At 49.9% G+C, this 6,217-nt stretch overlaps 2 pseudogenes; one reads left to right on the top strand and one right to left on the bottom strand.

The window, feature by feature from the left end:
• Positions 1-2,198: 2,198 nt before the first annotated feature.
• Positions 2,199-4,087, top strand: LOC149331580 (uncharacterized; annotated as a pseudogene).
• Positions 4,088-4,164: 77 nt separating this feature from the next.
• Positions 4,165-5,925, bottom strand: LOC149331579 (uncharacterized; annotated as a pseudogene).
• Positions 5,926-6,217: the final 292 nt, after the last annotated feature.

The following is a 6,217-nucleotide window of genomic DNA, read 5'->3' as shown; positions in this document are numbered from 1 at the left end:
GCGTCTCGCCGCCAATAGGTGGCGCGCGTTCCCCGTAAAAACTTCAGTACAAACATAGAAATGCAAGGCAGGTTTAATACAACGATCAAATCTTGATGCTATTTCATTTTTATTCCTTAGTTTCTTTTGATTGGTTAAGGCGCTCCCCACCCTCAGTGGGCCTCAGTCACGAATCGCGAGGAATTGCCGCTTGCTGCTTCGAGTGCCGGACTGTTTAGTAACTGCGGATAGGGAATGGCACGTTAGTGGTGTAGGGTAGGCGTGCATCACGCACGTATGTCACACATGAGAAATTGCGTTAAGAACGGTCCCCTATTCATCCATACAACTCTACATAACTCCACATTCCATATAAGTCAAGTGCCCGGCGTAATAGGCGCAGAAATGGTGGTGGTGGTTGTTGTGGGTGGTGATTCCGTGGGCGACGGACGGGTTTATTTCGCCGAACGACGCGGATACATCTGTCGCCCCATCACAATCAGAATTCGGGAAACACTTAGTCATGTCTGAGGAGTTGTACAAGGCGTCGCTGGAGCGACGTGCTGCGCGCAAACGCCGGCCCCGTGCCCAGACAGATGAAGAAAGTGAGGCAAGAGCGGTTGGCTAAGCAACGCGCCTATGACGCAAAATGGCGAGCTCGGTGGCGTTCTGCAAGTTGTTTCTTTCAGTCGCAACAACAAGGCATCGCGCCGAACGGGTGGTGGCGTTCCTCCCTTCCTTTACGGTGTGGTTAGGGTGTCCACCGAGATGACAGAGATATTACTGCGCCGTTTCCTTTCCTCAAAAAAGCCGGTAGCCACGCGTGACCTGTAGACGCGGCGCACTACGTTCCTTCAGTTGGAGCGCTGCGCGCTTTCGCAACCTACCAGGCTTAACCAAAGCTAAGCCCCCGCCATTTTTTTTATGCGAAGCATATTACTAGAGGTACACTACAGCCCTTCGCCGTGGTTACGCGCCGTGCACACCACGTGGTACAGTGACGTCACACCACGTGACATACCACGTGACACATGACGTCACGACAGAGGAAGACGGGTGGTCCACCTCGCGCCGTCGCTGTGGTTGCACGCCGTGCAGACCACGTGGAACAGTGACGTCACACCACGTGACATACCACGTGACACATGACGTCATGACAAAGGAAGACGGGGGTCCACCTCGCGCCGTCGCTGTGGTTGCACGCCGTGCAGACCACGTGGTATGGTGACGTCACACCACGTGACACAATGACGTCACGACAGATCGCCGTCACGCGCTGGGAGTGGGAGAACTATGCCATCGCACAGACGCCGGAATGTCCTCGAGCGGCATTCCCGCGCATTTCGAACGCGCGTTCACACTCGGTGTAGGTGAAACGCTCGCTCCACCGGCAGGCGGACGCGGCTTCTGTGGCAATCCAGGCGCTCACCCAACGCGCGTCTCGGGGTTAGTCGGCGTTCCGCTGTAGCGATGCCGTTGTCTTCCCCCACGACGAAGGCTTCTAGTGGTTGTATTAAAATGACCAAGTATTCAACCAAGGAAAGCCATGTATTACCAAGCCTAGCCATCAATATGCTTCGCATCTGACTAGGCTTAACCTTAGCTAAGCCTCAGCCTATTTTTTCTTTCATTCCACCACCACTGAGGAACGTTTGTTCAATTCGGCTAAAGGGAGGCTTCGTATGTCTTGTGGTAAATAAGAAATAATTTTAGAAAATTGAAAACAGACAATGAAATAAATAACATTTGCCCTGTTTGCGACGTGATTCGCGAAGAGGACCCCAGGCCGCCGAAGAGACCCAGTAGAGCTATCGCGTCATACCCTTAAGACGAAACTTAGCGCGCCTGCGGCGCCCCGTGCATCCTCTCCTAGCGAGCGCCCTCACGCGGCGGGCCGAGGAGGTCGTCACGTGGTAGCCGCCACGCCGAGCGAAGGAACGACTACGGCCGAAGAGACGAGTTGGGGCAATGTCTTTCTAGGAGGTACTGGGCGCGTTAAGTTAAAGGACTCGAGCGCGCTCGAGTCGTCAGAGTGCGCTCCAAGTAAGCTAAACGACCACAACTGACTTCCGGTGTGTGTTTGCAGAGCGCGCTCTACGCGCTCCGCCCTCGACGACGGTGTGCGGGAGCGCGGGTCTGGTTTCGTCTGGCGACGTGACGTATTTCCGGGTACTATGGTGCTACTTCCTTTTTGGCGCCTTTCGCGGTTAACGGCAGCTATGGCTGCGCGGTCTGTGCTCGTCGTGAACACAAACACAGGTACGTACGTAAACTGTTGCTAGTTCGTCGGGGACCTTGTTTTAATCGTTGGTGCATTTGCAGGGTTCGTACTTGATACGGCTGCTGCGACTGTAGGACCTGACTTACTTGAGCTTTGCGAAGATGCGGCGGGCACAGGGTCGGATGTTTACGCGGAAACCGCTCAATGCGACGAGTCAGGTGTGTATGAGTTTTTGATGCCTTGTTTCGTTCTTAGAGCCATCAAGAGTGTTCTGTTTGTTTCCAGAAAACTAGCAGTTACGAGCGACAACTGCGGGAATCTTGCGTTGAAAATCTAAATTCTTGCTTTTGCCTTGTGTTGCTGGCGTAGCGCAGCCAGCTTTATTGTAAAGCTGTAGCTAAGTTTATGGCACGTTGTCGAGCGCGATGTGTTGCACGTCGCCGCACTTAGCGAAAATAAGTACAAAGCGCGTTCGGAAATTCATGAAATCGGTACTTCCTTCAAACGTTGTACTTGGTGCAGGCAAACGCTCGTTCTTGCCAAAGTGCTTGCAACAGTAGGGTTCTCGAGAGAATATTATAATATATGAAATCTGTTTAAATTTCATGAGTTGCATTTTCACTGTGATAGAAATTGTGACATGATATGAATTTTCACTTTTTGCCGGGTTAATTCTCCGCTGTACTCGCGACACAGGCAGTTATTGGAGGTATTCACTGCCACTATTTTTGACGCACAGGGCGACGAAGACCTCTTCTTTTTTGTCACTTTTTTAGCGTCAATTCTTAAATGAGTCCTGATGTAGGCTGATGTACACCATGACTGAATGACTTTTACAGAGGACCAGTTTTCCCTCTGGACTGCTGAAGTTGATGACTACGACCATAACTACAACAGTGAGCAAAGCCTTTTTTCTTTGAATTGAAATGGTTTTCATGCTCTGTTACTAATCTCTTATGCGGGGGCTTAAGCTGTAGCTCTCCTTTATGCTGTAGGTCTCCCAAAAGGAAGTTCAAGTTGGATACACGCCGAGGTACTTCTCCTGATTTCATCTTATGAGAATCATAAAGAAGACTTCAGTGATAGAAAGAGAAAGAGGAAAGACATTTGGAAACAAATTAGTGAAGAAATGTGCAAGCACGGGTACACGCGAACTGCTGCGGACTGTGAAACGAAGTTCAAAGGTCTCAAACGCACGTATGACAAGCACCGCCAGCACAAGAAGAAGAGTGGAAGAGAAAGAAAGGAGTGGCCATTTTTTCAGGTGATGGATTACTTGCTTGCACATAACATAGAGTACCAGGCTCCAGTGGCGTCAAGCCAGCTCCCACAGCCCTCCACCTCAGCTGCCTGCACATTAGCTGTGGCCACCCCGGGCAGCATCAATGAACCACCGACAACAGAAGAAACTGTGCACTGCGAAAAGAACTCAAGAAATGATGGTGCTCCGGACCAGAAAAGCAAACCAAATGCGAAGCGTCGTCGAACACCGGCAGCTGTATTGGAGGAAATTCTGCTGAACTTGTAGTCAAGGCAGGATGAAGAAAGAAAAAGATACCAGCAGCAATTAAAGATGCAGAGGCTTAAACTGGGTATGCTGAAACGCCTCGCAGCACTGGATAAGCAGCAGTGAACTTTGTGGTGTTCTTTTTGTGTGTCATGTTGGGGCAAAAACTTTGTTCATTTTGTATGCGTTTGCTGTTTGTATACTGTGCAATTTCTCAGTTTATATTCTAGTCAGTGAATGTGGTACAGGCCAGTACCGCCCAGTTTAGTTTTTATTCAGAGAAAACATCCAGACACTGTGTTCAACATTTTATTGCCAGTGAGAGTTCTTCTGGCCAAAAATGATCAACTCATGTACACAATAAATAATTTCACCGCATAGAGCTTGTGCGTGTGATGCATCTTGCATGCATAGTACTTCGGGACTGGAAGTACCCTACCTGTTGTAAACCTTAAAACTACTTTCTGCACAGGAAGCGTGTTATTGAAACCCTCTTCATTGCAGCGTGGCTGTCCGCAGGCTCTGTGTCCTCATCATCAAGAGGTGGATCTTTATCACTCTCTTCGATGGTGCTGTCGTCGTCACCGAATGTGTCTTTGCATTGAAGGATTATGTTGTGAACGAGGCACGATGCCACAATATAGTTGCTCATTCTCACAGTGGGTTTCATGTCAAGGTACTTAAGCCTTCGGAACTTTCCTTTCAGCTGAGCAAAAGCTCGCTCAATTACTGACCTTGCCGCCCCTAGCGTTTCATTGAACTTGACCTCCTGTGTTGTCAAGTGGCCATTGTTTCTGTACGGCCGCATGAGACCCATTGTCAGGGGATAAGCTGAATCACCTAGAATATGAAAATTCTGCGGCAAGTTGCCTACTACCTCTTCAAGGCCAGATGTGGCGAAAACTCTGGCATCGTGCATCCGTCCTGGGCTGCCTGCGTGTACATTAGTGAATATCATATTGCTGTCGCAGCAACCCTGCAAGATGACTGAGTGGAATTCCTTCCTGTTGTAGTATGCATCTTGTTCGTTTTCAGGGGCCTTGATTGCAATGTGGCATCCGTCCACATGCAGCTCCAACAACTCCTGGAAAGCGCCATTTTCGGGCAAATTCCCGAGCAACATCTTGCAGGTTTGCAGGCCAACGGATGAGTTCTTTTGCAGCACGTGCCCAGACCTCTATAACGCGATCTGTTAGATAAAACAGTAAGCCCTTGTTGATCCCAAATCTATCTGCCACTCCACGAAACGATTCCTGGTTGCCCAGCAACCACAATGTCATCAGGACTTTAGTTTGCAGAGGTATTCGAGGTGCCCTCACCAAGATGAGCCACTCTTGCGTGATTCTCAGCAGCACCTGCATGGCAACCACAAAGTTTTGAATGTCCAGTGGTTGCTGCTCCTGCTCAAGATATGAGCTTAGATATAATGAATTTCATCAGCAACAAAATGGGCCAGTGCATTTTAAGATACTAGCTCACTGCAGTTACAAAATGTATAGAAAGTGTTGCCCTTTTACCGTCATAAAGTGCGCTCACGAGCGTGTTTAGTGCTTGCTTGTGCTTAGGGAGCCACTGGGGCCGAATTACGGATCGCGCTCAGTCCAAAATCTCAAAACCGCTCTCGCTGCCCCGCTCCTATTGGTTGGCCGCGACGCCGGTCACCCAAATTATACAGCATTCTTAATAACACCCGTATTCGCCATGGTGGACAAACAAAATTGTAGCAAAACTGTCAGCTGGGCTTGTTAGTTTATAGTTATTAAAAGCTGTTGCAGCGCTCAAGGACGGCACACAGTGAAGCACAGCACCATCCTGTGCTTCTCTGTGTGTCGTTCTTTAGCGCTGCACAACAAAATTGATCGCGTCGTTTACCTCGAAGGTGCTTCGGGTCATCCGGAAATGCTCCTTGAACTGCATGTCTGTGTACCGAGGTACTACGTTGAGTACGTATCCTTCAATGCCACGGATGCTCCTCTCGGCGATTCTGTGGTCTTCATACGAAGAGAGCAGAAAGTTAATATTCTTTAATGCGATAAAGCAGTGGAATCTTACCTTGAATGGCAACACGGGCAGCTTGCAGCATGAAGGTAAACCGCTGCTGCTGCCTGCGCCTACGGGCGTCAAGTTCGTCGAGTTCGTCGTCGTCTAGCAAGAATTGAAGTAACTTGCGCTTGACTGCTGCCATGGTCAAAATGCGCGCGAAATATTGCCCGGAAACGGAAATGGTGAAAACGTCAGGTGGCGCGCTCATGCGTGCACGGGAATCAAATGGCCGTTAAGTTGCGCTCCGACTGAGCTCCTAGGTGTCGCGCTCGAGTACTCCGCCTCGGAGCTCGGAGCAGGCTAACTTAACGCGCCCATTGGTTGGGGCCCCTGCTCTCCTATGGTCGTGACGTCACGCTGTCACGTGGTCGTGCTACGTGACAGCGAAGGAACGACCTCCGCCGACGGCAGAAAAGTGCTAGCAATATTGATTTCGCAATAAAAATTGGCGGGGGCATAGCTGGGTA

Source organism: Amblyomma mixtum, chromosome 8 (assembly GCF_055824585.1).
Source record: "Amblyomma mixtum isolate Tamu chromosome 8, ASM5582458v1, whole genome shotgun sequence".
Lineage (NCBI taxonomy): Eukaryota > Metazoa > Arthropoda > Arachnida > Ixodida > Ixodidae > Amblyomma > Amblyomma mixtum.
This window is presented reverse-complemented; position numbering and strand designations above follow the sequence as displayed.